Source organism: Prenolepis imparis, unplaced genomic scaffold (genome assembly GCF_030444845.1).
Source record: "Prenolepis imparis isolate NDT839.2.m4 unplaced genomic scaffold, iyPreImpa1.0 SCAF_9, whole genome shotgun sequence".
NCBI lineage: Eukaryota > Metazoa > Arthropoda > Insecta > Hymenoptera > Formicidae > Prenolepis > Prenolepis imparis.
In genome coordinates this window covers 16,044,911-16,058,093 of record NW_028141167.1, presented here as the reverse complement: position 1 = coordinate 16,058,093, position 13,183 = coordinate 16,044,911, and positions in this window count along the sequence as shown.

Genomic DNA, 13,183 nt, shown 5'->3' with positions numbered 1-13,183 from the left:
GGTAAAAAATTAATTTATTACGCGTAAAAAATTACGTAAAGAATGGACGTAAATTATACGGCACATCACTGGCAGTCGTACATTGACGCTTGAAATTTTGGATATGTTGCATTATTTTACATTTAATATTTCGTTGAGGATGATGTCATAGCAGTCGTACATTGACGCTTGAAATTTTGAATATGTTGCATTATTTTACATTTAATATTTTATTGAGGATGATGTCATAGCAGTCGTACATTGACGCTTGAAATTTTGGATATGTTGCATTATTTTACATTTAATATTTCATTGAGGATGATGTCATAGCAGCCGTGCATCGGCGCTTTGATTGGTTGAAAATAATTTTGCGTCAGCAATAATCCCCACCCCATTGCTTTGTATCAATAAAAACTTGTAATAATGATTTAGTATTGTATCAATCACTTATGTGAAAGGTTCTTTTAAAAATGTACTCCGCCAGCATGAATTATTACGTTCCAGTACAAGAGAGCAATGTTTTGTACAAGAAGAAATGTGACAAGTAAGTTTCAATATTATCTGTTAAATGAATTTTTCAATAAACAACTTTTTTTTTTGTTGTTAAATAATTATTTTCAATAAAATTTTTATAGCTTTCATCGTGCGGCTCGTATACTTGGAAGAAGATACGTCTTAACCCCAACATCATACAAATATTTGGAAATAGGAATCAGCGTCGGAATAATATCCTATGTGGAATTGGCTCTCGGTGATAATCGAGGCAATCAAATAATATTACCCATTGAAACATGGAAATCTCTAATGCGGAAACGAGCAGACGTTGAGCAGCTAACTGAAACTCCGCTATGGATTAGTGATCTGACACTCGAAGCGGTTAACATGTATACTTCAAAAATTATAAAAATTACTTCATCTGATAATTCTTTGTACATGAAACCATCAACGTTACTACATTTATTCGATTTCGACAAATGTATTGATCATATGTATTCCTGGCTGTGTGAGAATACTCATAGTGTTAATGAAAAATTTAAACAATTTGTAAATATTTTACAATGTGATAATATCCGCGATGTGAGCAATGCCGCAAAGGCGATACGTGATAGTAATATGTTTAATAGCGAATCACTTATAGATTGTGAATTGATAACTTGTGCTATAAATGAAATTATTTATAATGCTTGCAACAAATAAATTATTTTACTGTTAAACTGTGTGTTTAATTATTTCTTTCCCGCCCCTGTTCTATATGTATATGAATAGTATGTATATGAATAGTATGATGTGCACATGCATTATCAGCAAAACTCTTCAAAAAATGATGAGTTAGATGATACTCCAGTTAGAACAGAGAGATGAAGAGAGATGTAGAATTAAAATCAAGAGGAGAGCAACATTATAATATGTGTCCCATCATAAAGTTTCTGATAGTCTTGAATGTAAAATGGTTAGAGAAGTTGTGATGGATAGAGAAGATGTGATGGATGATGATGATGTGGTGAATGATGATGAGATGATAGTGATTGATGATATATCAAACGTTGAAATGGAGCGTGAAAAGGCATTAAGATATAAAGTTGAGCCAGTAACTTCGGTAGTGAAGTTGTTAAAAAATCGTGAAATTGGTCAACGAAGTCCTAATGCAAAATCGTTGCATCAGTTTTTACGAGATCGTGAAAAGAAAACATTGAATGCCTGTTCTTGCAAGCATTCGTGTTTTATGACATATCCCCTATATTGTTCTCCAAAAAAGCGCAAGCTTCATCATGGCGTTTTTTGGAAGATGTTCCATTGGGTGGACTAATATTTACGCGTCCAATAAATCTGACGTCAAAAGGCTGAGATTATCATGTAAGTTATAAATTAAATTAAATTAAATATAAATCAAATTATCTATTAATTATAAATTCTTAATAACATTTTCTGTTATGTAGGAGTTCCGCCCTGCCGCCTCGCAGCCACCACCACCTCGCAGCCACCTCACGCACCGCCTCGTACCAGAAGTGGTGATACATGGGTCGATCGTCACGGAATATCATATCGACCCATGTGGTTCGATCACCATCGCTCAACACCGCCCCACATCCCCCTATACATTTTATATTTTATATATTATATTAAATTTTAAATTCACACACACACACACACACACACACACACACACATACACATACAAACATTTTGTAAAATATACACACACACACATAGTTATATAATAAAAATTATTTTAAATATTAAAAATATATAGTTTATTTTAGAATAGGTCCTCTCCCCTTCCTCATCCTAAAAATATTAATTTAAAAAAATATATAAAAAAAAAAAAATATTTAAAAAATTCTCTCTTACGAACGCCTCTCTCTTTGCGTTCTCCTTCGCAGCATCAGCTCTCGCGCTCTCCTTCGCGTCATCTCGCTACCTCTCTCTCGCTCTTGTGATATCTCTCTCGCGTGCACCTCGCGCTCTCCTTCGCTGCATCAGCTCTCGCGCTCTCCTTCGCGTCATCTCGCTACCTCTCGTCATCTCGCGCTCTGATATCTCTCTCGCTCTTGCATATACGCCTCGCTGCAACACCTCGCGCTCTCAATCGCCGCATCATCTCGCTACCGCTATCTCTCTTTCGCGAACGTCTCTCTCGCGACATCTCTCTCTCTCGCGTTCGCCTCGCGCTATCCTTCACATTCCTCTCTCCCCGCGGACCCCTTACCCATAAAGTTTCATGCGGTCTTTCGCGGATTCCCCTCTCCCCGCAGACCCCTCACCAACAAAGCTTCATGCGGTCTTTCGCGGACGCCTCCCCTCCCCGCGGACCCCTCGCGGACCCTAACCTCGCGGACGCCTCCCCCTCCCCGCGTGACGTCATTCCCCCTCGCCGCGTGACGTCATCCCCCCTCCCCGCGTGACGTCATTCCCCCGCGCCTTGGGTTCCCCTCGCCCCTCACCCCCCCTCATTGCCCCATGGGTTAGAACCGGCCTAGTATCACTACTCACATTTATGCAATAAATGAGTTTAATTTATACAAAATTACATTTATACAAAATATCTATATATAACTATGTAAATAATGTACCGTCTCTCCTTTCACTCTCCTTCTTCAACGTTATAACTTCGTCTATTACTAACTCTTCTTTCTTAAATTTTTACGCCTTTTACTTTTTCTTCTCCTCCTTTATTATGCTGATTTCATTTATTATAACGTTTTCTATTTCATTCCATCTATCCATGATGACATTTAACGTGATTTAAAGTGAAACCAGCAACTTATAACCAACAGTTAATTTTTGAAAAATATGTACGTGTGTTTGTATGTGTGTTTAATTTTGATCCCCAATATTTTTATTATACGCATATATCTTCAACTTTTTCTTTTTGAGCTAATATCCGACGTATCGCTTATAACGACATATCGTATATAATAAAATAATAAAAAAAATGTTTAAAGAGACAAAAAGGAGCAGTGAAAATTCTTGCAATTCAAGTCAGCATAATGTAATTTTAAATTTTCTAGAAATAGAATGAGAGAGAGAGAGGAATTACAGAATGAAATAGAGAGAATGACATAAAATGAAAGAATGAGAGATAAAATTTAGAATTTGATATTCGATTTCCAACGAAGAAAGAATTTTCTTAAAATTTGTGAGCGCCCAAAACGAATGTAGCCTAAGAGAGAAAGAAAGAGAGAGTGAGAGAGAGAGTGAGAGAGAGAGTGAGTGAGAGGCAGAAAATTAGGTTAAGAGATAAGGGTGCTTTCCACGATGCTACTTTTATTCGCTTTGAGCAAGCTTCTTAATTCGTCAGCGAATTCGCTGATAAAAACTTCTTCTAGACACTCGTTTTTTATTCGCTAGCGTCTAAAATTTTGAATTTGCGGCGTCTAATATTCGCTGCGTCTGTCTGCGCTAAAGTTGAACATGTCGAACTTTAACGCTCTCGTCAAGCGAATAACTGGGCGACTTTAGCAGCAGCGTCAAAAAACGCTCCGTGTAAAGATGGTAGCGAATGAATAAACAGGCGACTAGCGAATAATTCGGCATCCTGCGCATGTGCTAGATGGCCAACTGACGTTTTATTATCCAGGAGTACATACGTACATACATGCGTGTGTTTGGTACAATAATATTTTCTTATTATTTGTGGAATTTTGTTCTCTTTCATTTTTGCGTCCAAAATGCCCCAAAAATTACCAAGATTGAAAAATAACGAAATATGTACGTTTCTGGAGATTTTGGAAAATTATTCAATTATTTGGAATATAAAATTAAAAGAATATTCGAACAAACCCATGCGAGATGGACAAATAGCAATGATGCTCCTCGACCTCGAAAAAAAGAATTTGAAGATGTGCGAAGAAGAATTCCGAGGTAAGTTGGTATTTTTAAATAAATAACTATTACAATTTAATTTAATAATAATATATATATAATTAATAATAATAATAATAATTTAATAATAATAATTTTTAATAATTATTTTTAATAATTTTTTTAATAATAATAATTTATTAATTTATTTTTTTAATAATAATTTAATTTAATTTTTAATTTAATTTAATTTCTTCGTTTTTATTTTTATAGCACGCTTGAAAGGCATTAAAGATACATACAGGAAGGAACTTAAAAAAGTGAATAGTAGCAAGAAAAGTGGAACAGATCCAGATTCCTTGTACATTCCAAGATTGACTTAGTATTATCAAGCGGATTCTTTCTTACGAGAAATTGTTAGTACAAGAAATTCATCATCAAATATGGTAAGATTTATTACTTTTAAACAAATATCTGGATAAATAAAAGTCACTTAATATCTTTAAACCTTTGTAACGATGACACATATGTATATTAAATCTTTCTTCCAATCTTCTTCAATTGCCAAGGAAGTGATCCTTCTCCAACAAAGTATTCAGCATACTGCTTTCTTATTTTCTCTGCAGCAAATCTGTAGTTGTTAGAACTTCTTAAATTAACAACTGCTAATTCTCCTACTTGTCCTCGCCACTGTCCTGGAATAACATCTCGAGTAACAATATCTTCTACATCAACAGATTTAGGTGGTAGGTATGTTGATGCCGAAGTTTTCCTAAGCCAATTATGGATTGCACATGCAGCCCAAACAATTTTATCTACCCTGTCAGGCGTCTGGTTTATTGCTCGCAAGAACACACCAAATCTCCATACTAAAATACCAAAAGTATTTTCAGAAACACGTCTTGCTCGAGATAATCGATAATTGAAGATAAGTTCTTCTTCACTAAGTAATCTTCTGCTATAAGGTTTCAAGAGATTGAAACGCAGAGGGAACGCATCATCTCCAACAATCACTGCATTTTCTGGCAGACCAATTGATTTATTCTCTAATCCTTGATTGAGCTTTGAATCTCTGAAAATAGCAGTGTCACTTGCTCGACCATTTGCTCCTATGTCGACGAATGTAAAATTGTAGTCATCATCTACCATAGCTTTTATTATGTGCTTCCATTCTTGTGGTGTAGATGGTGACTGAAAAAAACAATGCAAATTTAATAAAATTTTTTTTTTAAATATCTAACAAAATATCTTATTTATTGACAGAATGAAGACCGTGGTGATTCAATAAAAGAGAGTCAAGAAGAATCTTTTGAAGAATTTGAAAATAATGACAATGAACTGACCCAGCACGTGGAAACTCCTGAGGATAAGAGTAAAGACAATGTCGTAGATGAACAACAATATCGTTCCGGAACAGAAAAGAGCTAATGAAGCCAATGAAATTTTGGTACCAATTCCGTGAAAATCGGTCAATAAATGCGTGAATGCGTGGGTGGGTGTGCGTGGGTGGGTGTAAACTTAAAAAAACCTTTAAAAAACCACAAATTAACGATCCCCGAAAAATTTGCAAAATTGTGGTACCAATTTCGTAAAAATCTGTCAATGAATATGTGAATATACGTGCCTGGGTGCGTGGGTGGGTGCGTGGGTGGGGGTATAAAATTAAAAAAAAACACATCTTCAAACAGATCGTCGTCATCTACGAAAAATTTGCGAAATTTTGGTACCAATTTCGTGAAAATCGGTCAATAAATGCGTGAATGCGTGGGTGGGTTTGCGTGGGTGGGTGGGTAGAAACTAAAAAAACCACATTAGTAGCAACCCCGAAAAATTTGCAACACTTTGGTACTAATTTCGAGAAAATCGGTCCATAAATGTGGAAGTAGTTCGCGGTCAGACAGACAGACGGACGAAACTTATATATATAGATGTACAATTGAAGTATAAAATATCTCGTAAACTATTCACTTTTTGACCATCCTACCCTTACAATTTTTTATCCAGAATATTGTGAGAAATCGATTTATATAAAAAAATATGGTGGTTCCATTAAAAAAATTTAAGGTGACATTGATTTGTTTATAAAAAAAAATTTTTTTTTTTTTTTATTGCATGTTATAGCTTGCGTAAAGTAGATTAATTTTTACTGTATAAGTTTTTTTTTTAAACTGGCGGAAATGTCTCAAAAATCGTGGTGACCGTTACGTGAACCACTATATACAATGTTCCCTTATTGCGATGTTATGCTTTTCATGGTAAAAAGATCATCTCCCATTAAGATCATCTATTAAATAATGTTTACTTACTATCATGACATTTAAAGAGTGATATAATTTTCTGTTTATATATAAATGTTCTCGTTTTCTGTCGGGTGGCCAAATCGCAACATGTGTCCCATCAACGACTCCTATGACTCCTGGAAAATTGATGTTGTTGTAGGTTAGCCTTTAGGTCAGTATCGATAAGAAAGGACTGTGTAACAGACAAAGAGAGAGTAAGGTTCGATCTGTACTGAGACATTATCGATATTGGTTGTAAGTCAAAGAATCCAAAAAAATCTAGTATAAATCAACAAGAGCTGTGTTTATTAGTTAATGTACCAACACAGAACATGGTGACAGCGGTTTAAAGCTAAGGAAAGATACTAAATAAATAAAAAGAGAAACCTAGCCTAAAAATAAGGTTACAATGGAAACAATGGGAACAATGGGATGTTTGGTACCGTTATGCATGATCGGTGATATGGCAGTTAATTGGAAAAAATTCAAAAGAGAGTTTATAACATTTATTGATGCTTATCATGAACAAGCTTCGGAAAGTAGAAAAGTTGCCATATTACATTCGGCGGGGAATGAGGCAGTGGAAGTGTTTGACTCCTTTCAGTTAAATGATGAAGATAAAAAGAAGTTAAATATAGTACTGCAAAAATTCGATGAATATTATGTACCGTCAACAAATGTAACATACCAACGGCATTTATTTTTCAATCGACGGCAAGAGGTCGATGAAGCCTATGAGCATTATATGGCTACGTTAAAAAACATGAGTTTAACCTGTGAGTTAGGAGGGTTAAGAGACAGTCTAGTTAAAGATATATTTATCAGTGGGATACGAGACAAACATATCCAAGAAAAATTACTCAATACAGCTGAGGTGGACATCAACAAAGCTTTAATGATTTGTCGAACACATGTTACAATAGCTAGTCAAATTCAAAACATTAAAATTTTGGATGAGAAAGAGGAGGCGAGTCATTCAGTCAAACAGGAATCGAGTATTGAAATATTAGAAAAGAACAAAAGAAGTAACACTAAGGATACTCAACCAGACATAAAGAAATCACTGGGTAATATTAGCCAACAAAAAAAAGTAGATTGCAAATTTTGTGGCTACAAACATTGATATGGAAGGTGCCCAGCATATGGAAAAGAATGCTCAAAATGTAACAAACGTAATCATTTTTGTAAAGTTTGCAATGCTATGAAGAAGAGACCAGTGGAGGCCCTAGAAAAAGATAAATCGGAAAACGATGAAGATGCGAAATACATAGTTGAAGAGCTTCAAGTCTCATCTATTTGCGATACAAAACAAAGTTCGAAGGAGTGGTATATTGTAAGTTTATTAGTTAATGGACGGAAAGTTGAATTTAAATGTGATTCAGGTGCGCAGGTTAATGTATTAAGTCTCAAACAATGCATAAAGCTTGGTATTAGTCTTAAAGATCTAATAAAGACAAAATCTGTAATTACGTCCTTAACTAAAGATAAATTACCAGTTGTAGGGAAATGTAAATTGCCCTATAGATATAAAGCTAAGGATTAGTTTATTGAATTTTATGTGGTAAATATTGACTGTTTTAATGTTTTAGGACTAAAACTAATAAACAACTAGAATTTATTGTCAGAGTGGAGACGCTATCAAACGATATACATATATATTTATATAATTATTATATCTAATATAATATTAAAGAAAACGTTTTCCTACAATTCCACTTGACGGAAAAGACCATCACTTTCTCGCAGTGTTTAATTTTGAGGAACAACATGTACATTGTCTATTTACAAAAAGATATATGTATATAATAATAATTATATACATTAACAATATAATTATTTTTATTATTGCAGAAATAATTTTTTTTGTTTTACTACTATCTGTACTATCTTTTTACTATTGTTTTACTATTATCAAAGGAAAAAATATATTATCAGAATAATTTGCCCAAAAGAAATAACATATAATTTAATTTTTATTTAATTTTTCTTGTATCAAAACAATAAGTTATCCTTCTAAATCAATAACAATATATTTGAGAAATAAACCTACATGTTGGCTAACAATAAGAGTGGATTTTTATTATTATACTCTTTCTACTTTTTATTTCTTTATTTTATTTGTATTTTTTTGTATGCGAAATAAATTTTAATGCAATTATAATATTTATTTGGATATTAATTTTTACGTTACAATTGTTAAATTATTAAATTAATAGAAACACGCAAGATCTAGTAGACAAACCGCGCCGTAAGATTTTCGAGATTATCGAAATCTTGAGGCTAGCGATGCACGACGCGTGTCATAGCTACAGCTACAGCTCGGGAGAGAAAGAGACAATGACTTGTATGTCTGTCTTTTTCTGCCGGTCGAGAACTGTGGCGTCCTGATGGCGATACATCACTAGGGATAATGTCCTTAGACTGAAGTCAGCGATGCGATTGACTGACGCAAGCCACCAATCAGCATCCGACATGACATGCGGAAGAAGAACCCTACAGACGAGTAACGAAGATCGCCATTCCCACTCAGAATCCAGAATACCAAAGTTAATCACAATCTTCTGGAACCCATCTTACATTCCATAAAGCATTCCAAGTAGTGATAAAAACCTACATAGCTAAGCGCACTGTACACGGCGCCTTGCTATCTCCTCCATACGCGCTGGCAGCATCTCGAAACTGGCAATATAACCTGTAACAGTGCATACACGTAATATATAGATATAGATTAAAATAAAAGAATTAAATATTATTAAAATAAAAATAAAAAATAGCACGAAAAATAACGCTTTACAACGCGTTGTAGATTTTGTGAAGTTCTATTTGTATGCTGATTATACATATAAAGTAATCAAGAGCGATCTACTTGTAGCTTGGTTATTTAAGAAGAATTCTAGAGGCGATCTATTCGTGAGCTTATTTTACAAATATTTTACTTCAGATGTGGTTTGCATGTCCGCTCTGGTTATTAAAAAAATATTTTATTTTAGAGGCGATTTATTCATGTGCTGGTTATTTTTAAAAAAATATCCAGAGGCGATGTATTCGTGAGCTGATTATGTAAAATAATCCAGAGGCGATCTATTCGTGAGCTAGTTGTTTTAGAAATATTTTACTCCAGATGCGGTTCGCATCCGCTCTGGTTATTAAAAAAATATTTTATTCCAGAGGCGATTTATTCGTTCCCCATCCCGAAGACGGCTATAACAACACCCTTCGACTTATTCGAGTACAAGTATATGCCATTTGGTCTACGAAACGCGGCATAGACATTCCAACGATTCACCAACGAAGTATTACATAACCTGGATTTCTGTTACGCGTACATAGACGATATACTAGTAAGTAGATATACTAGGCGGGTTCTAACACAGGGGCAATGAGGGGGGGTGAGGGGCGAGGGGAACCCATGGCGCGGGGGAATGACGTCACGCGGGGAGGGAATGACGTCACGCGGGGAGGGGGAGGCGTCCGCGGGGAGGGGGAGGCGTCCGCGAGGTAAGAGTCCGCGAGGGGTCCGCGGGGAGGGGGAAGCGTCCGCGATTTTGGTGCCTGGTCCGCGAGGGGTCCGCGGGGAGGGGGGAGCGTCTGCGATTTAGGTGACGGGTCCGCGAGGGGTCCGCGGGGAGGGGGACGCGTCCGCGAGGGGTCCACGGGAGGGGGAAGCGTCCGCGAATTAGGTGACAGGTCCGCGAGGGGTCCGCGGGGAGGGGGAGGCGTCCGCGAAAGACCGCATGAAGCTTTGTAGGTGAGGGGTCTGCGGGGGGAGGGGAATCCGCGAAAGACCGCATGAAACTTTTTGGGTAAGGGGTCCGCGGGGAGAGAGGAACGCGAAGGAGAGCGCGAGGCGAACGTGAGAGAGAGATGTCGCGAGAGAGACGTTCGCGAAAGAGAGATAGCTGTAGCGAGATGATGCGGCGATGGAGAGCGCGAGGTGTTGCAGCGAGGCGTATATGCAAGAGCGAGAGAGATAGCGCGAGATGACGAGAGGTAGCGAGATGACGCGAAGGAGAGCGCGAGAGCTGATGCAGCGAAGGAGAGCGCGAGGCGCACGCGAGAGAGATGACGCAAGCGAGGCGTATATGCAAGAGCGAGAGAGAGATGTTGCGAGATGATGCGGCGATGGAGAGCGCGAGAGCTGATGCAGCGAAGGAGAGCGCGAGAGGCGGACGCGAGAGAGACTTTTTTAATAATATTTATAGTAATTTTAATTAATAAGATTTTAATAGGAGGAAAGGAGAGAGGACCTATTCTAAAATAAAATATATTTTTAATATTTAAAATAATTTTTATTTATAACTGTGTGTGTATGTGTGTATTTTACAAAATGTTTGTGTGTGTGTGTAAATTTAAAAAATTTAAAATATATAATATAAAATAAAATGTAATATAAAATATATAATCAAAAATAAAAGTATATAAAATATAAAATATAAAATATGAACTTTAAGTGGCTGGATAATGGTTGGGCGGCCGAATGCGAGATGCTGCGAGAAGCGGCGGCGACTGCTGGGAGGGGACTCCTGCATAACAGAAAATGTTATTAAGAATTTATAATTAATAGATAATTTGATTTATATTTAATTTAATTTATATTTAATTTAATTTATAACTTACATGATAATCTCAGCCTTTTGACGTCAGATTTATTGGACGCGTAAATATTAGTCCACCCAATGGAACATCTTCCAAAAAATGCCATGATGAAGCTTGCGCTTTTTTGGAGGACAATATAGGGGATATGTCATAAAACACGCATGCTTGCAAGAACAGGCATTCAATGTTTCCTTTTCATGATCTCGTAAAAACTGATGCAACGATTTTGCATTAGGACTTCGTTGACCAATTTCACGATTTTTTAACAACTTCACTACCGAAGTTACTGGCTCAACTTTATATCTTAATACCTTTTCACGCTCCATTTCAACGTCTGATATATCATCAACGTCTGATATATCATCAATCACTATCATCTAATCATCATTCACCACATCATCATCATCCACTACATCTTCTCTATCCATCACAACTTCTCTACCCATTTTACATTCAAGACTATCAGAAACTTTATGATGGGACACATATTATAATGTTGCTCCCCTCTTGATTTTAATTCTACATCTCTCTTGTTCTAACTGGAGTATCATGTCTCAGCTAGCTCATCACTTTTTAAATCTCCAGAGAACGAAGAAATAGTTTTGTTAGCTATATCTTATTGGGAAAGAAATAATTAAACATAGATTAACAATAAAAAATATTTTATTTGTTACAAACATCGTGAAGAATATCATTTACAACACATGTTAATATTTCACAATCTATGAGTGATTCACTATCGTACGCATCACTTTCGCGTATCACTTTTACAGCATCACATACATTAGTAATATTATTGCGTTGTAAAATAGTTGCAAATTGTTTAAATTTTTCATTCACAAGATGAGTATTTTCACATAGCCAGAAATACACATGATCTATACATTTTTCAAACTCAAATAAATGTAATAGAGTCGATGACTTCATATATAAAAAATTATTGGATAATGTTAATTTTACAATTTTTGAATCCGATATTTAACAATTTCTATTGTTAGATCTCGAATCCGTAATGGAGTTTGAGATGATTGTAAAAATCGTTCAATGTCCGCACGTTTCCGCATTAGTGATATCCATGTTTCAATAGGCAATATTATGTGGTTGCCTCGATTATCACCAAGAGCTTTCCACATATGATACAGCTCCAACGCTGATTCCTATTTCCAAATATTTATAGGATGTTGCGGTTAGAGCATATCTTCGCCCAAGTATACGAGTCGCACGCTGAATGCTATAAAAATAATTAGAACAATATTTCAAAAATTATTTAAAAATCATTATTTAAAAATCTTTATTTTGACAAAAAAAGAATCGAAACTTACTTGTCACTTGTATTCTTAGACATTTCTTGTATTGGAACGTAATAATTCATGCTGGCGGAGTACATTTTTAAAAGAACCTTTCACATAAGTGATTGATACAATACTAAATCATTATTACAAGTTTTTATTGATACAAAGCAATGGGGTGGGGATTATTGCTGACACAAAATTATTTTTAACCAATCATCAAAGCGCCGATGCACGGCTGCTATGACATCATCCTCAATGAAATATTAAATGTAAAATAATGCAACATATCCAAAATTTCAAGCGTCAATGTACGACTGCTATGACATCATCCTCAATGAAATATTAAATGTAAAATAATGCAACATATTCAAAATTTCAAGCGTCAATGTACGACTGCTATGACATCATCCTCAATGAAATATTAAATGTAAAATAATGCAACATATTCAAAATTTCAAGCGCCGATGCACGGCTGCTATGACATCATCCTCAATGAAATATTAAATGTAAAATAATGCAACATATCCAAAATTTCAAGCGTCAATGTACGACTGCTATGACATCATCCTCAATGAAATATTAAATGTAAAATAATGCAACATATTCAAAATTTCAAGCGTCAATGTACGGCTGCTATGATATCATCCCCAGGTGTTCAAAACGTACGTAACAAAATCACGAGAAAATGCAACATAATTAAAATTTTCGAGCGCCAATGTACGGCAGCTCTCATCT